At 38.9% G+C, this 22807-nt stretch overlaps 1 protein-coding gene across 6 annotated transcripts in view; it reads left to right on the forward strand.

Annotated features, from left to right (window-relative positions):
- The first annotated feature begins 332 nt into the window (after window positions 1–332).
- Window positions 333–22807, forward strand: part of THRA (thyroid hormone receptor alpha) — a 164388-nt gene continuing 141913 nt past the window's right edge. The window contains exons 1-3 of one of the 6 annotated variants that reach the window (XM_087917844.1): window positions 1099–1369; window positions 3771–3800; window positions 17199–17262. The gene's annotated coding sequence lies outside the window, so the exon portion shown is untranslated. The other 5 variants (XM_087917843.1, XM_026717500.2, XM_087917846.1 and 2 more) reach the window with 5 other exon arrangements.

Raw genomic sequence — 22807 nt, forward strand, 5'->3', positions numbered from 1 at the left:
TGATCACATCAGCTACCAAGCCTAAATCAAATAAAACAGATTACGGCTTAATTATGTATTTCAATACTGTTTTGTTTGCTTCAGGCTTAATTATGTGTGAAGATATTCAACTGTGGCTTTAATAAAAAAAAAATCCAGTTTAAAGTGTGGCATAAACCCAGTCAAAATTACTATTACTAAATGCTAATATTAATATGGCAAAAATTATAAAGCTATGTGAAATGCTTTCAAGATTAAAAAAAAAGTCCAGTATAGTATATAAATTATACTGAAAATCCCAGCTCTAGCCACGTGTGTGGTATAGCTCTGCCTACTTCATATTTGCTCCACCCACTACAGTTTTGCTCCTCTTAAAACGTCTGGAGGGTAAGTAGTCCCCTCTTACAAAGGTTGTTGACGTCTGCCCTATGGTAAGAAGAGCATACTTTCCTAAGTACAGTAGTGAGTGTTGTGTTTCGTTTATTTCCTCTTAGGCTCGTGCGCTTTTTCAACTGTATGACAGGCAGAACTTGGCATGCAGCTGGGTAATCACTGGCGTAAACACTTTATCTGTTTGATTCTTCTTGGTTGCACAAGCTGTAAAAGTCTTTCCAGCTGGGGGTAGAATTTGGCCACGCTGACAGGGAACTCTAGATTTATTCATATACACATAAGGTGTATTTTTTTTTTAAAGATTGCTCGAAACAAATTATTGCTAGGATTGGAGTAGAATGTACCCTTATTTGGAAATAAGCCTAGTTGAAGAAATCGGGACATAGGTTTCCGAGAAAGCGTACATGGACAGAACGCTCGGATAAGCTCTTCGCTGTTCGAACATGATGCGAATTTCCACTTTTTCATATATGCCTCTGTAACGCAGAGAAAAATGTGCACGGGGGCTGCGAAGAACCGTGGAAGGCGCGGTGTTTTGCTGGGGATCGAACCTCCTCCCTCCTTTCCTTTGCAGGAGGAAAATCGCTGTGCGCGCGGCGGCCGTTCTGGCACAGCGCGTCCTCGGCCTGCAGGGTGCAGGCGTTAGCCAAGGCGGCCGCGGTGGCGGTGGGGAGGGATGGGGAGAGGGGGAGGAGGAGGAGGAGCCAGGCCGGCCTCCTTCCCTTCGGCTCTCGAGTCCATTTCCCCAGCTCTAGTGACACAAACGCACCAGGCGAGCGCCGCTGCTGCCCGAGCCCGGATCTTACAAACCCCTCTTGGCCGTCTTCTCTACCGATCCCCTCCCTTGGGGCTGCAGCGAAGGAGCGCGCGGGGAAACTCCAGCTTGCGAGGGGAGGGGGGGGCAGGACGCCAGCTTCCTGCTTGCAAAGAAGGGGGGGCGGGGGGAGAAAGAAGAAGACGGAGAGCAGCCGCCGCCGCCGCCGCCTCCTCGCCAGAGGTAGGTTACGGGGGTGAAAGGAGCGAATTGCGGATCTCTGCGCTTCTTAAGGGAAAGCTTCGTATACGCTTGTGAACCCCAATATGTCTTCCCTTCTCGGCCCCCCACCCTCTTCCAGCTGTCTCCACCCTGCACTCCCCGTCCCCTCGCAGCTGTTCCTGTCACTGCCAACGTTGCAAATCTAGAAGAGATTAGGCAGGGGTGGTGGGAAAAAGATGCGCCCCCCTCTTTTCCCATATAGGGATTTTTCGCTTGTGGAATCTTGTGGAGTGAAACCTCGTCTCCTCTCCCCCCCTTTAATCTCATCATTTAATGTTTCTCCCTCCCGTTTGGCTCACGCTCTCTCTCTCCACATACATACATACATACATACATACATACATACATACATACATACATACATACGTACGTACTCCCTTCTCTTTTCAGCAAGGGAGGGAAAGAGGGAAGACTTTAAGGAGAGGCAGAAATGAGAAAAAGGGAGACACTTTTCTTTCCAAAGAGAGACGCTTGTTTATTTATTGCACTTTCTGGAGATCGGTGCTGATTTGGGATTTCTGATAATTTGGGGGGGGGGGGAGGCTAAAAATTGGTTTGTTCAGAAGTGATGATCTCAAAATCAAATTTATTTTTAACACCCCAAATTAAGAATTTGCTTACTAACACTAACCCCCTCCTCGCAAGAGATGGTGGCAGGGTTAATTCCCCACTTTTTTTCCTTCTTGCATGAATTTGATTTCTTACTGTTTGCATCTCTGGTACTAATCTCAGGAAGGTATCTCTGTTTTTGCATATTGTTGTTTTTAAATGCAAAGATTGTTTGCAAAGGCTGAAAATAGGAAATTAGTTTTGACATTTGCATTGATGGGGGGGGTAGAAGAGTTAGAAAAAAGGAGGGTATTTTTTTCTATTTGTGTTTAAAGGGGGAAATATAGGTAAATATTTTCTTTAAAAATAAGGACGTTTGGCATGTGGCTGGTGGTCACAAGTCTAGGGGGGCTGTAGGGGGGATTGCGTTTTTAATGTTGGCAGCAAGGCCCATTTTCTGGTAGAGCTAGATTTAACTTTCCTATTCCATTTTTTTTAAATAGGGGAAGGGCTCAGGGTGAGTGAAGTGTCCCCCTTTTGGCTTGAGGGGGTGGTGGAAGGGGGACTTTGTGTTGAAAAGGAACCCATGCAGCAGGGATCCTGTTCTTAAAGAAAGGGGGATTCTGAGGGGCGACTGTGCTGTCAGAGAGACATCTGTCTGTAGGGGAACATGGTTAGAGTGGCGGATTAATCCTGAGCATTTAATGCATGTCAATGTTTAAAAATCAGAAGCTTTGAGATGTCTGCAAATGCTTCTGCGTAGCTCTCAATTTTATTTAAAATTGAAAGAGAAAGCTGAGCAGAGATTGATAATAAATCTAAATTATATCTCAGTTTATGTCCATGTTGGTCCCAGTCAGCATGCAAGTTTTTGCATGTGTCTTGAAAGGAAGGGCCTTGTGCCGCCCTGCCTCCAGTTTTGTCAGTGTTGCTGCTTTCCCAGCTTTCTTTCCTCCCCTGCTTTGTGAGGGAGAAAATGGGTATACATCAGTTTGCTTATGGTGCAGGTTGATGGTTGGGGGTTGTAGGGGAAGGAAAGATAGCTATTTTTCCCTTTAAAGACCAGTCCAGAGATCACCCCTTGCGTGGATCATCAAAAGGTAATTAGGCAGGTATCTTTTCAACCAGATACCAGCAGATGTCTTTCAACCACTTCTGACATTCATATATTATTGATTGTTTTTTTTTTAAAAAGCAATATCCAACTGGAATGTAACAATTTGGCGGCAAATGTGGGGAAAATTTCTTTCTGGTAAAGAAGTCAACTTCCAACCTGGAACAAGACTAAAGGCATATTTATGGGGTTTTTCATTGGGCATGGATAGTTCTAGTTAATTTTTCTACTAAGTAGGAAGATTTTGTCATATCTTTATTTGCCACTTCATCATCCCATGGCAATTACGCTGGCTTCACATCCAGATCTCCCTTTGCAAGTTTTTTTTAATTGCTGCTTTATGTAGTATTAATTGTCGCTTTCCTTTCCTCTTTTATCCTGCATATAGAAATGTGGGAGAATGAAAAAATATATATTAAGGTTGCCTTTTAATATCATTAAAAGGGAATGTAATACTAGCAAAGTTTTTTTTTTTAAATCTATAAAAGACTTTGAAGGAAGTTACAAGCATTAAGTGGATAGTGGTTGCCCTTAGAAGAGCAGAGGTCATGATCTGGAAATGACCTCAGCTTTGCCCACCCTAAAACAGCTTGCAGTGGCAATAAGCAAGTAAAGAGGTTAGTGCAGGCCAAGAGTATGACTTATTTAGAAGTCAAGGCAGGGAATTAAAACCAGAATTTTTTTTTTTTCTTATATTAGAAGAGCGACTTTTGTGAACAAGGCAAAAAGGTAAGGCAACCATGAGGTATTCTTATTGCTGTGCATCTACCCCATACGTGTGTAATATGAATGCAGATCTTCGCACTACTTAGACTGAAGGTAAACCTTCTATGTGTACCATATTAACAATATCTGAATCTTCTACCAACTAGCAATATTAATGTATACATTCAAAATGTGCACAAGAGCAATTTAATTAATCTCGCTGTAGTATGTAAAAACACTCTTGCTAGATTTGAAACTTGTGTGTGAAATTCTTGGTTTTTCTCTCTCTCTCTCTGTGCTCTCTCTCACACTCTCTGCCTGCCTGTCTGTCTCTCTCTCTCTCACACACACACACATTCACTCACACTCACTCACTCTTAAGTAGTTATCACCTTCTGGAGAACAAAATTAGCTTATGACCAAATTGCATTGTTCTAAAATGTTCCTCCCCTTAAATTGGCTTTGGAGATCAAGCTATGATGTCTATAGATTATAGGAACTATAGTCTGGGAAATTTGGCAGGCATCAGATTAAGGACAACCATCTGAAACAACTGGAACTTGGCAACAAAATGGGAATGTATAGTTTTAGCAGCTGTTATGAAAGAGAGAGAAATAGCTTTTAAATTTCACATAAACGGAAGAAATACCACAACCCCAAAATTGGTGCCCTTTACTTTAAAACAAGATATTCAGAATCAGTTGTGGTTACTTGGCCAAGGGATGTTGCTCTTCCCCCCAACTCACCCAGTGATCTGTGTTAGTAGACGTAACATTTTGTTTTGATTATGGTTCATATGTAAGTTAAGCTTGTCTTGGAGAGCAGTTATAAACTTGTTTTTGAGATGGGGAGGGGGGGGGAAGGTCTCATACATTTCAAAGATGGGTGGGTGCTTTGCCCTGCTGCAACTAGATTTGGGCAGTATTTAATAGATCCCATTTAAGGCTTCTAGAAGTGCTTGCATGGGGATTAAATTGTAGTAGGTGATACATAATGTGGTTTTTCCTGGTAGCTTTGCAACAACAACCAAACAGGTTTCCCTACCTGTAAAAATTAATAGTTGAGTGCTTGGCTGAAGTGGCTGAGCCATGGTATACTTGAAGTGTTCTAGCATAGTTTTTATATATCAGTGCCATACTGTCCTCTTCATCTCACCTGGGTTGACCTTTGGCTAGGGTGACCCTGAAATGCTTTTTTTCAGGACCTCCACTCCATATTGACTGTGGTTGAAGCTTCAGGTACTACAGAGAGTACAATAAAAACTACAGAAACTATTACAGACTCAGCTTTTCTTTTCACACTTACATTTGTAAAATTTCTTATTATATTATAATTGTTCCCATTGCTCTGAGATGTCCCACATCAGTTTCTACTTGATGTCACTGGCTTCTGGGTTAATTTTCTTGTTAAATGTTTTTATATGCTTTTATACATTATTATTACTCTCTACTGTTTTGAACTTATCCATTGTTCATATTTACCTCAGATTGATGCAGTGAGCGCATACGAGCATGTTATGGTGATTGGGTTTTTTGCTTGCAGAAGTGCTCTATTTGATAATATTCTGTGTGTGTGTGTGTGTGTGTGTGTGTGTGTGTGTGTATGTGCTTTCCACATAATCCCGATATCATTAATGGACAGTTTCCATATCTGCTTAAGAAAAGGCAAATAGCCTTATGGAGGACAAGACTAAAAGGTAATAACTTGACCAGGACCAATTGAAATACATCATTTGATTTTTATTCTTGTATATCAAAATCTAATGATTTCTCCCTTAAATCATCCTGTTGTCTGCTTCAGAAGAAACTTTAACCTTTTATTAAAGACCAACCAGAGTTTTACTAATGTAATAGAAGAGTCTTCCCGAAGAGTCTGTGGGGGCAGACAGCCATTGGCAATAGCACCATCCTGTGGTATCTGAAATTGAGGCCAGTTGGTTTTCAAGTTGTTGATCCAGATATGGTAACTTTTCCCCATACATGAGGAAATTTTAGGAGCAGGCAGACCTAGCCAAAAAAAAAAAAGTGTCTCACAATTGATGAATAAGAGTATAGTATATGGTTGCTAATAAAGCCATTTCCTATAATGTATGCTTTTTCAATTAATATATTATTTCAATTTTAATTGATGCAATAATGAAAATTATTAGCAGAATTCAAACATGGTGATTTTTTTGTGACATCATCTGCTATGCTGATAGACATAGGTGGGAGTATGCCAATCAGTAAAATCGTGATTTCTCTTATGATATTAAATGACTTTAAACTCATGATTTATTTTAGAGTTAAGGATCACAAGTGTAGTTCAATATAATTATGAACAGGAGAGCATCATTTGTCTGTACTTTGTATGATTTAGTTCTAGTTTAACCAGCTGAATCTCTCATCAGTTGATTGAGATGCAATATTCAGACAATTTAAAAAAGGAATAAAAATAAACCAGAAGCTTTCCATGACTATCTTTCTAACCTACCAGTATTTATTAAAATTGGATTTGCATTGTATGTAGCCATTGTCAGGTGGGATTCAGGGTCAAAGTGTTTTGCAAATTGTTCAATAAAGAAAAAGAATGTATGTTTGTATGTAAAGTATTTGATATTTGAATATTACTCCTGGGTTCTTCACAGTCTTTAACTAAGGAAACTGCTATGTCAAAGAGTTTAAGAAATCCATATATATACTATCTTTATAATGTATATTGGATTTTTTTCTCTCTTTAAAAAATATATAGAAAAACTGATGTCTAGAAATGAAGTGAGGCATTAAGTATTTAAAAACTCACTCCAATATCAGAGATATTTCCTCTTTATTTTTATGTTCAATGTTGAGAAGTGTATAGCACTTGAAATACTGTATTGTTAGGAAACATAATCCTTTTAAACAAATGTTGATGGAGTAGATCCTAATAAAAGTACTTTGAACCTAGATGACAGTTTCTGTTATTAAGAGTGTGTCATTTCTATAACTCAGTAAATCTTTACAACAGTCCCGTTAGATGGGTAAATATTATATTGCAGATGAGGGAAAAGAGAATATGATGTTTCCTAAAATAACCTGATGAATTCATGTCAGGAGTGAAATTTGTTTTGCACAAACGACTTACTCCTAGCCATTTTGCCAAATGTGGTAATCATGAATTCTGGGTTGTGTTTCTTTAGATTGTATGGTTTAGAGACAATTCAGATTAGTTTACTGTGTTTGTTGCCTTGGTTCTTTTGATTTCTGCCTGTTTTGACTAGGCAAAATGCTGACTTTGTGCGGGCAAGCCCCTCATCATGGTTTTGGGGAAAATACATCTGATTTCTGCAATGTTCAGGAAAGACCAAACTGTTGGAAGGAGCCATCAAGGAGCTGATCTGGGGAGAACTCCTTGATTAGATGCAAGTCAAGTGGTCTAGCTCCCCTCTCAACCCCCCTCCCACTGCTGTGGCCTAGCCTGTATTAAGGCCATGTACAGTTCTGTACAAACATAGTATAAGCAACCTCAGCTGAGGCTTGGTCCTGCCCCAGGCTGCTGCCTTCTTTTCAAATCTTGTGTCCTTCTGAGAGCTTTCTTGCATGCTCTGTCTTCTGGAAGTGGGGCAGAGTTCACTATTGCTGGCATGAACGGTGGCTGTGTGTGGGTTAGTGCGTGTGAGTGTGGTACATGGGCGGAGATATGTCAGCTGAAACGCACGTGGAAAGCCTCTGTCGCTGTAGTTTGATTTAAATGGTTGTTTCCATCACAGAGGAAGAAAAAAGGAGGTGCGGGGTGGGGTGAGGGAGGTGAGGGATAGACATTATTTGAGAGGCAGGAAAAACGAATGTTTAGTCTGAGGATGCTTCCAAGGAGGTTAGAGTCGTACAGGAACACCACCGGAATGAATGTTCAAGGAGAAAAGCTGTGTTGGGTGAAGATTGTCACATTTGTATCTTATGATTCTTGATGTATTTTATTTTTTCTTATGTACACTGAGAGCATATGCACTAAAGACAAATTTCTTGTGTGTCCAATCACACTTGGCCAATAAAGAATTTCTATTCTTTTTTTAAAAATAATTTTATTGTATTTTTTTCACAATGACAAGTCTCTTGTACATTTTTACAACACTGTGATACTGACCATTTCATGTATATCTACATACATTTCTACTTTTAGTTCTTATTTGTATTGTCTAATCAGCTATACTATTTATCCCAGACAGTATGGTATTCCGATTCCTCTCTATTTTGCAATTCCAATGTAAGTTTAACCATCTCTGCACAAACCAACACTTACTTTATTACCATACTGGGGTACTGTCCAATTTCTAATTTTGTGCAAAAGCAATTCTTGTCCTGTCACTATATGCACTATAATATATTTGGTTTTTTCATTAAGTTCTCCTCTAATTATTCCTAATAAAAACGTTTCAGGTTTAAGTTCAAAAACCTTAAGTTTGAAGACCTATAATTTCCTGTAGCCAAATTTTATTTTTACCCAGTATTTCCTCGCTTTAAGGTACAGCCACCACATATGAAAGTAGGTAACATATTTTTGTTTGCACTCGCAGTATTCTAGATTCATATTTGGGTATATCTTTGCCAATCTTGCCTGTGCTAAATGCCAACAATAAAACATTTTATAGAAGTTTTCCTTGTATGCAGCAGACATTGTTAATTTATAATTTTTTGTCTGCAATTTTTTCCCAATCTTCTAGTTGAATATTATACCCAAAGTTCCTTGCCCAGACTATCCCAGATCCTTTTACTATTTCTTCTTCTCTATCGAATCTTAACAAATAATTATACATTTTCATTATAAATTTTTCTTCTGATCCTAGTAGAATTTTATCTAATTGTTGTTGTTCCCTATCAATGCCATATTCTTCTAAGTCTTTTTCTTATATCTCCTCTGCAATTGTAAATATGGCTACCAATCTGTATTTATTCCTTGCTCTCTCAATTTTTGTTTTGTTTTCAGCTTCCCTTGTTTGTCTAATAGTTCACTGTATCTTACCATTTTGTCTAGGCCAAGTATATAGTATTGTCTAGCCAGCCGTGTATTTTAATGTAATATTTTTTCTTGATTTTCCCCCAGATCTGTATAAGTGCATCCCTAATTTGATGTCTGTGAAAATATGAGTGTGTTTTGCTTTTTTTCTCCCAGATAAAGGCATGCATCCTGTCTGCAAATCATGGCCTTCTAATGTTAAAATTCTTTTATTTTTCAAATGAATCCACTCCCTTATCCATGTTAACGCCGCGGCATGATAATATAATTCCCAATCTGGGAGTCTGAAGCCACCTCAATGCCTACTATCCTGCATTAATTTCATTTTTATTTGGGGTTTTTAAGAATTCTATTCTATTCTATTTACTCTCTCAACCCTCATTTGTTCAATCTTGGGCCTACCTCCTTCCTATTTAACCACAGGAGTGCTTTCTCTAGAACTCTTTTCCAATTTGCCCCATCTGTAGAGCTGTGACTGCAACTCCCCTTACTAGTAAGCACAGTGGCTATGCTGGCTGAGATGATGGTTTGAACTCCAGGTTCTTTTGAGGCTTATCAGACTTGGTGGGAATAATTATTCCATTTCTGCATTAGAATTTAATTCAGGCTTCTTCACAGTATGGAAATTTGCCTCATATGGCACTAATACACATGCTGTGATAGTAGCCATTCCTAAATTTACCAAGGAATCTGGAAGGAACAAGGAATCAAAACAGGATAAATAAGCTACCTTTATTGTAAATAACTGATCACCATTTAGCACCTAGAAGGACCTGCATCCTAGGCAAAATACTTGAAACTAGGAAAACTGCCTATTTTCTGGAGTTCAGTTCATCTGCTATAGCTACCTGGACTTGGTTTTCCCTTTCAAATACTTTTTTGGTAATGTCTAGGCTCACTTTTTGTAATGCATCGAATTCGTATTTTTTTGGATCAGTGATCTAGATTTCCTGAGATATTTAGCTGCCCGAGACTATATATGGAATCTTCATATCACATATAGAAAATAACTGAACATTTTGTATATAATATAAAATAACTTGAACATATTGTACATTTATCTTGTTGATGGAGCAATACTCCCTATTATCTTTAGAATTTTAGTTAGAGGACAGGTAGGGTGCATAGCACACAGGTTTAACATTCACTATTCATTGGGGTACCTTATCTGCTGACCTTTCTCATTATAAACAGCTCACAATGTGGTATAATATTAATCCTAGAACAGAGGTCACCAACCTTTTGGACCTCAGGGACTACCAAACTCAAAATTTTAAATCCCGCGGACCAGATACCCTGGGAAAATCCCCCCAAAAAATCTGCAGGAAAATCCCCCACTTTGTTTTCTTACCAATCGATCATTCTTTATTTGGGATCGCAGGATACCATCTCCAGCTCCATTCTCAGGGGGAGAGAGAGAGAGAGAGACAGACAGACTTTTGGCTTCACGCAAGGAAAGCAGCAGAAGTCTTTCTTTCTCTCCCCCCAAACTCCACCAGAAATGAGTCTTTGCCAGCATAGCCTCTTGAAACAGGAGGCCTTGCGGGGTCCCAAAGACTCATTTATGACAGAGTTTTGGGGAGAGAAAGAAGGACTTTAGCTGCTTTTCTTGTGTGCAGCCAAAAGCAGTAGAAAGAAGCGGAAAGAAGCAGCCCAGTGGCCAGGCCAGGCACGTGTGGCAAGTTCCCCCTCTGCCCTTTCCCCCTCCCCTCACTACCTCATGTTGTTCACAATGCAAGCGACTCAAGCCTTGTGTTCCTGCATAGCCTGGATTAATTGCTTTGGGGGGTGCTTTGAGGTGACTTTTCTCTGCAGACCACCAAAATTTTCTCATGGACCACCAGTGGTCCCCGGCCCATTAGTTGGCAACGAGAGTCCTAGAAATTTGTCAGGATAGAATGACAGTGTTTAATTATTGAAAGAAGAAATATTCATACTCAGAATTATACTGGAAGTTTGCATGCTATTTTAGAAAGAAGCCAGAACCTTAATTCTGAATTATGTTAATTATGTTAATCATTAATATATGGGAAATCACATTGCACATTTGTGGGACATTCATCACTACATAAGAGGAAAGCATCAGCATGTGTGGAAAATGCCATGGTGTGTAAGGATACATAGGAAAATGAACCCCATTTTGTTTTGAACATATTCAATAGGTACATGACACTGATTTTTAGAAGAGAAAATTGGGATGCGGGTGCTGTGTGGTAGGCCAGGGATCCTTCCCCGCTTGCCTGCCTTCACCCCTAGCCTACCATGCAGCACCTGTGCCCCAGATGCCCTCCAGATCCTTCCCCGCTGCCTGCCTTCGACCCTGGCCTACCACATGGTGCCCGGCCCCCAGCTGCTTTCCGGCTTCTTTTCCACTTGCCTGCCTTCACACCTGGCCTACCATGCAGCACCTGCGCCCCAGATGCCCTCTGGATCCTTCCCCGCTTGCCTGCCTTTGACCCTAGTCTACCATGCGGTGCCTTTGCCCCAGCTGCTCTCTGGTTCCTTCCCCACTTGCCTACCTTCGCTGCTTGCCTGGTAAGTTGTCATGTATAGGGACAAAGGGACCGAATGGGAGCCTCCCTCCCCTCCCTCTTTTGGACAGTTTTAGAAAGAAAGGGCTGGGAACTTAAAGCTTCCCTTGCAGGCCCTGCCTTGCTTGCCCCCGCTCTCGCCGACAGCTCCAGGCTGGGCAGCATTTTGGCTTTCCCAGTTGGCCGCGACCCCAATCCCTGCCTGCCCTTCCTGCTGCAACTGGTGGCAGAGACGAAGATGAACTAGGTTGAGCCGCTGCTGTTGGGCCACTCCTACAGCCCGCATCTTGTCCCGCCTGGACTTGCCTGCCCCAACTGCCAGCAGATTGGGGCGGCCAGGGGCTGCTAGGTTACACTGCCCAGATCACCCCTCTCCCACCCGCTCGGTCAGGTTGTGGGAATGCCTGGCCTTCCAGCTGTCCCCCCACCCTCTAGAATGGCAGGGGCAGAGAACAAGGGATCACCTGGCAGCGGGGAGGGAGAGGGACAAGTGGCGGCTGCTAGCAGAGAGGGGAGAGTGTGAGATTGGTGTTTCTGGGCTGAGGGGAGCTGGGAAACGTCTGGGTCTGGTTCACTCTCTTTCTGTTGCACCTGCGTGTTCTCCAGCTGACGTGAACGGGTACTATGTGTTGCCAGTGCTTCTGCTAGTATGCTGAGGCTTCATTAAGGTGAGGGGGAAGGTGGTTGTATAGCCATGCACTTTTGGTTGCCCACTGCCACCTTCTTGTCCATAATTTCCTGGCAATGCCCATGACATCTCCTGGCTCTAACAGTTATGGAAAATCCGTGTAATATCATTAGAACAGAAGGTATATTAAATGTATGGCAGAAAGTAGAGTTTGGGTGTGTGGGGTTGAAGGTATATAGTTTTAGAAGAGGTGTGTGTGTGTGTATGTGTGTGTGTGTATGTACACATGCAGTATATATAGTATCTAATGTATCTTTTTGTGTGCCTATACACATTATACCATGTAATGTGTATGTACACATATTGCATATATACATAGGATTAAATAGTGTATTTTAGATGTTCAGTAGTAGTAAATAAATAGAGAGGGACCTTGTATAATTTTTGTTGGTATACTGCTGTTGGTATTCTGCTGTTTAAAAATTATTAATCGTTTGTGTCCCATTTTCTTTTTGCTGGTCTGTGATCTTAATAAAGATTTAATTGAACAACTTAGGACTCTCTTCTTCAGTATTCTGAGTGACTTGATGGATACAAAAGAGATGTCTGTCTGCTAAATCCATAAATGAGCAACAAAAGTAAAACAACAATAAAAAGGTATCAAGTGAAAAGGAGGAGATTTCCTTTTTAAAAAAAAAAAAAAAATGTTTGTAGTAGGAGAAAAATGCATTTCAAATATGAGGGCCATTGTGTCTATGTATGTATATACATGAAAATATATCCAGATGAAAATATGCAAATTTATACCTTTTTAAAAATAGTTTGAAATGGTGCTAGCGAAGACTTTATAATGCAGGCATATCTAAGGACAGAAGGGCAGTGTTATCCTTTCCTACTACACACTCGGATATACAAGATGAAAAGCAACCCAAAGGGATAGATGTATGGCATAAAGGCAAACCTTGTTTGTGTGTGTGTGTGTGTGTGTGTGTGTGTGTTGTGTGTGTATGTGTTTAAACCAAGCAAGTATGGTGATGCACTAATATCATCAGAAGGGGGAAGGCTAGAATTTAGATTCTTTTGTACCAATTTGGCGAGGTGCTGGGCTACTTGAAGGAGCACTTTTGTCTACACATTTCTTACATCTTATTTTATATAGATGGCATTCCTTAGGGGTAATGCTTGTTCTTCTTACATGCCCTCGAGAGCATCATGTGGGTTTTTATAGATATTAATATATATTAACCAGCTCTTGAATAGATGTTTTTTGTTAGCCATTAATTTGCTATGCTGCAACAAATTAATATTTTTAATGTTGTAATGTAAGCTGTCCAAAGTTGCCTCATGGTGAGATGGGCAGCTAAATACACAAATAAATAATAAAATAAATAAATAACAAAATAAATAAATAAATAATAAAATAAAAGTAATCCTTGACCTGTGACTGTAATTGGGCCCAAATTTACAGTCATAAGTCATTGCATTCTTAAGCTGAAATATGACATGAATGGACCTGATTTTTTTTTGGCATTTTTTTGCTGTAGTCATGAAGTAAGTGCCACAGTTGTTAAATGAATCCGTTTTATTTCTTGAGCATTTTTTGTTGGAAACCAGAAGTAAGCATCAGAAACCAGCAAAGTACATTGAAAATTGTCAACGTGAGGTGCAAAGGGCTCCAAAGGTGAGCTGGTTGCCAAGCACCTATACGGGTATATGGAGTAAAGCAAAAAAACAAGTCCTTGGCTTCCATACATCATGAAATACATTCCTGGTGCCCAAGATTTTGAGTTATATATATAGCCTATGCCTATATTGGTAGTCCTCAACTTACAACCACAATTGAGCCCAAAATTTCTGTTGATCAATGAGACATTTGTTAAGTAAGTTTTGCCCAGTTTAATGACTTTCCTTGCCCATAGTTGTTAAGTGAATCTTGTAGTTGTTAGTTACTAACCCAGTTGTTAAGTGAATCTGATTTTCTGATTAGCTTTGTTTATCAGAGGTGGCAAAAGGTGATCACATGACTCTGGTGCAACCATCCTAAATATGAGTCAGTTGCCAAGCCTCTGAAGTTTGATCATGTAACAATGAGGATGCTGCAACATTTGTAAATGTGAAAAATGGTCATAAATCACCTTTTTCAGTGATGTTGTAACTTCATTGTTGTTAAATGAACTACTTTAAATCAAGGACTACCTGTAATTGTGGGATGTGGTCATTTTTTAAAAAATCAACTAAATATTTGAGCTGATTAAAAGTATAAATATTTAATAAGGACAATGTCAAACTATGTGTTACATACCCATACCCACATATCTAATGGAGATACAAAGAAAAAAGTAGTTTGGAATATTGACAATTTGAGCTATGGAACATGGGTGTTCATCATCTTCTATATCTTTTAAATCAGATGTTTTTGACACATATTTACGAGGAGGGGAAAAGCAATTGTTTGCTTTTTAAGCAAAAAAGCAGCCTGAGAGCCACAGATAATAATAATAAAAAATTAAGTACTCCTTGCCTGTTTCTCCCTTCTTAATTCCCTAAATGGGAAAGGGAAATTTTCAACCTACAAGGGACAACTTGATAGTGAAGAAAGAAAGTTGCTTATAGCTATGATTGTGTCGTGGATATAGAATGAATTGCTGCTAGTTTAAATGCATGATTTTGGACTTTAAGGTGGCAGGAACTTATTTTTTTCGGGTTGCATGTGTACTGTTCTGTCAGTAATGAGTCTTCAAATCAAGCTTTACTTTGATTCTTAGTGATTTCAGGATATGTTCATGTAACTCTCTTGGTATTAGTATAAAAGTGGTTCACTCCTATCTTCTGGGACTTTTGATTTGTTTGTTTGTTTTTTTCAAGTCTACTTGAAATCTTGGGTTTCCCCATTCACGTACTAAGTAATTTCAGCCCAATTTTTCCAGATTAATCAAGGTTAGTTAGGTGTTATACATCTCTGTGTTTAAAAATGAAATTTCTGACCAGCTTGATATTATAATAACTTAAAAATCAAATATGGTCTCAGTAGGGAAGAGCAACGTTTAGGCATTTTCATATTTGCATCTTGTAAGTATTTAAAAGTATTGGAAGTTGGATGCCGTATTCAGAAATAGTTGCATGTGGTCTATCTGAAGGCTCTGTGGTATGCAATAATCAATTAATAAGAACTAGAAAGGCTCTTTGAACCCTGATTCTATTTTGTGGTAGCCTTGTTTACTTATGGCTATATTATCTATATATTAGGCCTGGGGCTTAGTTTTGTGACAGCAGGGTCTGAGTCTGACACAGATAGTTGAAGCTCATGTGGGTCAAAGGTAGGACACATGGTCATGGATAGACTGGAAGTCAAATATCAGTTTATTTAATTTGGTTTTGAAAACTAGAGTTGAAGCAAGGAGAGGGAAGCGGTAAGTTTATTTTCATTTCATAAAAATCAAGTCTAACGCTAATGAATAAACTGCTTACCAGTAGATTCTATGCCAGTTATCACAGTGGGCTGTACTTCGTTGATTAATTCTCCCTTTTAGCTAGCATCTCAGTCTTTTCGTGTTGACTGGATAGATAATGTCTGTTAAAAGAATCATTTGGAAAAAATGAAAACATTACAATTAGTGAGAGCAACTCATTACACAGAATGTAGAAAGCTGAACGCTCCTCCCCCCATTAGCATTCAGATGACGTATAGGATTTTAGTTTACAACTCATTGTTTCAAATTGTAGGGGTAAAATGTTTTTCTTTAACTCCAATATGACCTGTGGCATCATATTAGATCTAACTATAGTACAGGAATTAGTTTTGCAAACCCTGTATGTTTCCATTGGCTTACATCTAGTATGATAGTTTAATGTGCATCTTAAAAATTGTGGATTATCTGGTAATGAGACTTTCATATGTGTATTAGTAAAAGGTAATGATTGGATATCAAGTATTGGATGTCCCAGCATAAAACTCTATTTGGTGTTTACAATGCAAGTCGTCCTTGACTTACAATCACAGTTGGGATCAAAACTTCGATTGCAGTATCCCACAGTCATGTGATTGTCATTTGAGACTTTCCCAGCCAGTTTCCAACAAGCAAAGTCAACATGAGAAACCAAATTTGCTTAGCAACCATGTAATTCACTTAATGGCCACAGCAAAAAAGTTTTAAAATTGGACACATCTCATTTAATTGCTTTGTTAACAATGAAAGCTTTAATCCCAACTGTGATTGTAAGTCAAGGACTACCTGCATTGTAAATATCAAATAGAGTTTCATGCTGGAATATCCAATGTTTGATATTTTGCTAATACCCTTATGAAAGATCCAATCAGATCCAATCAGGATCAGAATAGAGCTGGAAGGGGTCTTCTTGTCCAACCCCTTGCAATTCTATACAATTTCAGAAAGGCTATGAAAGGTTTCTTAAAAACCTCCAGTGCTGAACCTAGAACTTCTGAAGCCAAGCTGTTCCACTGGTTAATTGTCCTCACTTGTTAGGAAATTTCTCTTTAATTTGTTTCTTGTCTTGCCTTTGGTGCTTTGGAAAATAAGTTGATCATCCATCATAAATATATACCAGTATATTTGCCAAATGCCCAAATATTAATCATGTGATTGTGGGACACTGCAACACTCATAAGTGTATGGAGTGGCTATAAATCACTTTTATTCAGCACTAATATAACTTTGAATGGCCACTAAATAAATTGTCGTAAGTTGAGGACTTCCTGTTTGGCTAAATGCTCAAATAAGCAATTTGATCTCATTGTTATTTTGGAATAGCCAAATTTTGCTTGGGAACCCAAAAGTAGGGCTGGAGAAAGAAAAAAACATGTGATTTTATGTAGTATGACTGGAAATAAGACACATTATACTATATATTTTTATTGGCTGTAAAATACCTGAAGCTTGCTGCATCGTATACTAAATTGCAAGTTTCCTATGGCTAGATAAGAAAAACATCTTGATGAGGAATCCTAATTAGGTGTTTCTGATATTTTGAATTTTGTCCAAACCAGAGTTAGATCTGAAATGATATTAACCACAGGCCGAGATGGAGAAAAATCTGGTGCCAAATTGGCTCACAAAACAGCCTTACTCCATTCAATTAATCAAAAGGATGACACAACACTTTGCTGGGAACAGTTGAGATCACTGCGATTACCTTTTGGTTCCTTCCACATTCAGAGGCTATAATTTCTAGCCAGGGAGATACGATGCACCTCTGATCTTAACCTTTGCAATAAAGAAATCCAACCTGTTCTGTTTTGTAATGCCATGGGACATATCTTTGTATTTCCTGTAGATTTCTGTAGATGAAGCTTGTTATTGAAGCCCGTTTATGCACCTATCTCTCCTCTTCATAATCGGTAAGATTTCCTATTTTTCAAAATTTGGAACTAAAGCAGTAGCACTTTTAATTAGGAAAGTGAGGTTCCAATATCACCTAAAGCAGGGATCCCCAACCCCCAGTCTGTGGCCCAGTACCAGGTCAGAGCCTGTTGGGAATTGGGCCTCATGAGCGGTGGGCAAATACACACACACACACACCAGTACGTGAAGCTCTTTTTGTGCCAGCAGCAGGCACACATGTAAACCATCCTCTCTCCTATCACCACAGAGTCGGAAAGATTGGGGGCCATTGTCCGAAAGGATGCAATTAATAAGTGTGTTGTACTGTGTAAAATAGTTATGTATCCTTGCATTTTCTGTGTGTCTGATGAGGAATTCAGTTCTCTCCCCTTTTTCATCTCCCTATTCGAATTTCCTTTTTCAATTGTCAAAAACATCAAGCGGTGGTTTCTCTTGCCTCTCTGCCAAAAGAAAAAAAAAACTAAATATAAATTAAAAAACTTGGGGGGGGGAATCTTATTTTTATTGTCACTGCTTGTTGGGGTGGTAGAGAAAATGGGAGGAAGAAAGGAGTGATAGTGGAAAAGAACTGATCTCTTTTCCTGGGTGCTGCTTCTGTTACTACTTCCCTTTGTTGCTCTGGGTGCAATATCAGGAAACAGTGCTGCAGCAGATTGGGCTGAATGACCTTTTCTCTGCGTGGCACAAGTGTTGATAGCTGTACTTCTCTGCTGGCTGATTTTCGGGGATAGAGGGTCTTCCTTGGAAGTCAAGCAGCTTTTGCATTGCTAATTCTAAGGGGACTGGTTTGGACAAAACTCCACAGCACTTTTTTGTACGGCTGTTGATAAAAATAGGATCACCAACATTATTGCCAATGTTCGATGACAGATATGGCACAAGAAGTAGAAGAATTATTGATGTATTGCATTACTTAGTAATTTGTTTATCTAAAATTACTTATTTACTGGATTTAATCAGTCACTTTGAGACAGCCTATGCAACACTATATAACATAATAAAATAATCTCAGTTAATACTCCAAGATCAAACCCTATTTCGAAAGCAGCAGGAAAAATAATCATTAATTTAAATCTGGAACAAGATACTTTGGCTTCTTTCTAGGGCAAAATATAATACAAGACAATTCGAGTAACTCAAAATTGTCCTGAGCTACAGCTTGTTGATAAGCCACAGTGACTATGTTTTGAACACATGCTAAGCCAAAACCAAATAAACCACTTAAGGCTCAGCATACCCTTGAACTTGAATGTTCTTCATTGTGCATTGCCCCATCTGGACTTTTATAGGGATCTGGGCATTTTCATTCCTTTTTCCCTAAAGGAAATCTGTTAAAGAAGGAAATATAGAATAACTGCATTGACACATTGTGCTAAGCTAAGATGGTTTGGTTATTTTTCTCTTAAGCAATATATAACATGCCCACTGCAGACAATGGGTTCACTTAATGACCATGGGTTCACTTAACAACCACCATAAAAACGTTACAAAGTTGCATCGGTCATAGAATGATCTGTTTAACAATTGGAACAACTTGCGACCATAATCCTGGGCTTACTTATGGTTGTAAGTCAAGGACTACTTATAAGCAGGTGCGTGCAACCTCTCTTCCTATTATAGTCCTGATTAAAACTCAAGTTCTCTCCCATTACCAATAGCAAAAATCTGCAGGGACAAAGACTTAAAATCTTATCCTATCCTATGGTCCCCGTTGACTCAGAGACTCATCCCTCTTTTCATGTCTGCTGTTCTTTTTTAATCCGAAAGGTCTAAAGATGTTATTAATTTCATCTTGAATTTCGCTCTTAAATTTATCACTCCAGCATAGCTATGAATGGGCCTGTGTTCCCCTGATCTAAGTGCTGTTAATGGCTACAAGTTACAATATGCATCTATTTTTAGAAGAAAGGCTTTAGCTCTGTGGTAAAGGAGTAGATCTTGGAACCTCTAGTCAAAAGGATCACGTAACAGGGCTGGGAAATACTTCTGTCTGACATTCTGCCTGAGACTTTCCCCAGTCTGGTGCCCTTGAAGATGTATTGATTTGGTACGAACTGGAGTACAAAATATTGGGATAAATGGAATATTCAGCTCATTAAATTTATACCTCATAAACCACCCACACCTGCAGAATGTGGACAGCAGTGAAAATCTGAAAAAACGTTGAGAGGAAATAAAATTGGTAGCCTTCAGCCATTCCAGCTTAAAAAAAAAAAACAATTGGCAAGATTCACACAATACATTCTCACCCCTGAAATAAGGCTAGTTCTACCCTTTTCTATAAGATTCTCAAGACCTGGCTTATCTTAAAGTGGTATGTATTTAATTTTCTCTCCTGAACCAGATGGTTGTGTTTTTAATATAACTCATTGTTTTTATATATTTATTGTTTTATTTTAATGATTGTACACTGCCCAGAGTAACTTCCTATGAGGTGGCATACATATTAAATAAATACGCTGCACTCGATTAAAGTAGGAGTTGATAATTTGTGGTTCTATGTGTCATAGAACATAAGCGTTGTTTTACCATATTGTATGAACCAGGACGTTAAGTTATAATGTATAATTGGGCGCAACACATACCGTAAGAAGTATTTTTAATTTGAGTTTGTTTAGCAGATAAACCTGGACCCTGATTTATTTTTATTTTTTCATCTTATATGTTGGGAAATTCACATAATATGGTAAACTCTAAACCGGGTTGCTGTGCTCAGACAATATGTTGAGTCACTAACTACCTAACTCAATTTTAGTCTACTGCAGCTTTGTATATGAACCCAGCATTTTTTTTTTTTCATATACTAACTTCTCTTTGTGGTTTGTTGCCCACTTCATCTTTCTCCTTTTCTCTCTTTCACTTACAAATCTTTCTCTACCCCAAACCTCATCCTATCCCAATATATTAAAAAACACACCATTGTGTGGTTGGTATGTTGATTGCGGCTTATGAACTGCCAAGTGAAATCCTATGATGTAAACGTTAAAGAGCCTTTCCTAATCTGATACCTTAATGTGTTGCATTATAGCTTCCAGAATTAGCCTCTAATTTAATGGGACAATGGCCTTAGGTAAATTCATGTCATACTTTCCTTACAGAATTATAAGGATAGTTGAGATAATGTATGTGGTGTGCTTTGACTGCTCACAAATAAGCAATATAATACTTTAGCATTTGCTTCTGGGCCATTTTCATGGCCCACTGTCCCCTATTTTCATGGGGCATCTTTTAATAGAAGGCCACGGCCAGTGAGTGATTTAGATCCTTTCCCCTCCATGTGCTCCTGCCTTGTTAGAACCCATATATACATCTTTAAAAGATTCTTTAAGAGATGGTGATTCTCAGAAAGTAGATGCAAAATAGCTTTTGCTAGAGCAGAGAAACAAATGTCTGATTTTATATAGGTGCAAAGGATACGAGGTTGTGCAGCTCATTAACCTTCTCTCAACATCTACCTCAACCAGGGCGATCTTCCTTTCAACTGCCACTCCAAGAAAGGGTTCAGAGTGCCATTGCCTTAGTCTCATTCCAGCCCCTCACCAAATACACTACACTGGCTTTTTTGCATTAGTAGTTAGAAACCAGATGTGGGACTGAGCCTGGTGTTGTGCATGAGCATTAGGAAAGGCTAATAGAATTGAAAAAGGGGCTCCAAAGACTAAAACCTGAATTTTCCAGTTTTCACAACTAGTCAGTTAAGTGGTAAACCTCTCTCTTTATGATTATCGCTTCAAACAACAGTTGGCGCATTGGTCACCTGATCACAAAGTCAACATATCCGAGGGGGAGTAGTGAGAAGGATGTCGCCATGGGACTAGAGGAAGGTCTCACCCTTGTGTAATGCCAAGAGGCCTCTTCACACCACAAAAGCTGACCTCTTATTTCTAATACTGTGTTTCTCGGAAGACCATGAGGCCCCTCCAAGCTGTTGAACACAAGTTCCGTATCTAGTGGCATTGCAAGCTACATTTCCTGTCTGGGATTGTCTTTGCAACATCTTTGCTTGATGGAGAAACTGAGGCCACCCTTTTCCCCTTAAAACTATTTCTGCCCCCCTCCCCAACTGCTTTTTTACTCATTTTGCTTCTTTACTATCTAGGATGAACTATTGTACCAGTTACTGTGGAGAAGTTTGCTTAATTTTATTTACTTTAAAATAGTTTTAGTGTATAAGTTATATAAATAAGTTATCCTTAACAAAGGGAGTAGGACTTAGTCTACTAGTTGATATGTTGGTTTCTTATATTCTCAACTTTCTGGATTCATTCCCCCATTTAAAAAAAGTGGGGGGGATGTCTAATCTTGTTAGAGTTGTTCAACATGACATAACTTTTCCTTTAGATTCCAGACAATTCACTAAATAGTTTTTAAATTTAAATGTTTTATATTTTGGTTTTGCAATTACCTGTTTACTTAAAAGATTGTTGCTTTGGTCATTCTGCTTTGTTTTACTTAGACCCTGTTTACTGATTTTCTTGCTGTGAGACAAGTAGTGTATTGAAACAGCCTTTTGAAACTTGATGCTTTCCAAGTGGATTGGATTACGTTTTTGCAAACTGCAGTTAAAATTTCTGGAGTGTGCCAGGTTAGGGAAGCCTGTGTTAGATTCATGCTTATTTTGGATTATTAGGAGCATAATCTGTGATGTGAGAGCCACTTTGGTTAGTGGTTAAGGTATCAGGTTAGAAACTTGGGAGACTGAATTCTAGCCCCATTTTTACCCAAAAAACCAGCTGGGTGGACTTCAGCCAATCACACACTCAGTCCTAGGAAGAAACAGATGATGGCAAACCACTTCCCAAAACCCTTGCCAAGAAAACTGCAGGGTTTGTCCAACCAGATGTCAGTTGTCAAAAACTGACTTGAAGGTGTACACACAGAGACAAATAAATTAAATAAATCTGTGAAGTGCTGTCACAAAGCCTCTATCTGTACTTGAAGAGGGTCAAAAATGCTTTTAAAACAAACTGTCCTGCAATTGCTCTTTTGCTGTGGACTGAGGAAATCATATAGTGGATGCTGCAAAATTTCCTGTTTATTAATATACTTCATATAAGGGGTGCTGTTTGCAGTATATTTTTACCAACTAAATCAACATTTTACAATGTATTGCTCTCTCTACTTGAAGAACTAGAATTCCCACCATCCCAGTCAAAATAGGCCATTTTGTATAATTAAATAATGAATTTAATTCCTGTATGTGACCCTGTAGAAAAACTGCACATATTTATACAAATGAAGTATTTATAGAGTTAGACGAATTCTTTGGAAAATATAAACATTCTTTAAGGGAAAAAATTGAAGCGGGAGACTTTTAGTTAAGACAGTGAAAATGCTCACTGGGTACACTAAGCTGATTATTAGTGGAAAATAAACATTAAAATATTGGTAAGGAAAAATAAAAATTTAGTGCAGGTAATCCTTGGTTTATAACAGTACATTTAATCATCATTCAAAATTACAACAGCACTGAAAAAGGTGACATAATCATTTTTTACACTTTTCACATTTTTCATCCTTGCAGCCGTCCCCATGGTCAGA

This window comes from Pseudonaja textilis, chromosome Z, assembly GCF_049901715.1.
Source record: "Pseudonaja textilis isolate UNSWEBS1 chromosome Z, rPseTex1.2, whole genome shotgun sequence".
NCBI lineage: Eukaryota > Metazoa > Chordata > Lepidosauria > Squamata > Elapidae > Pseudonaja > Pseudonaja textilis.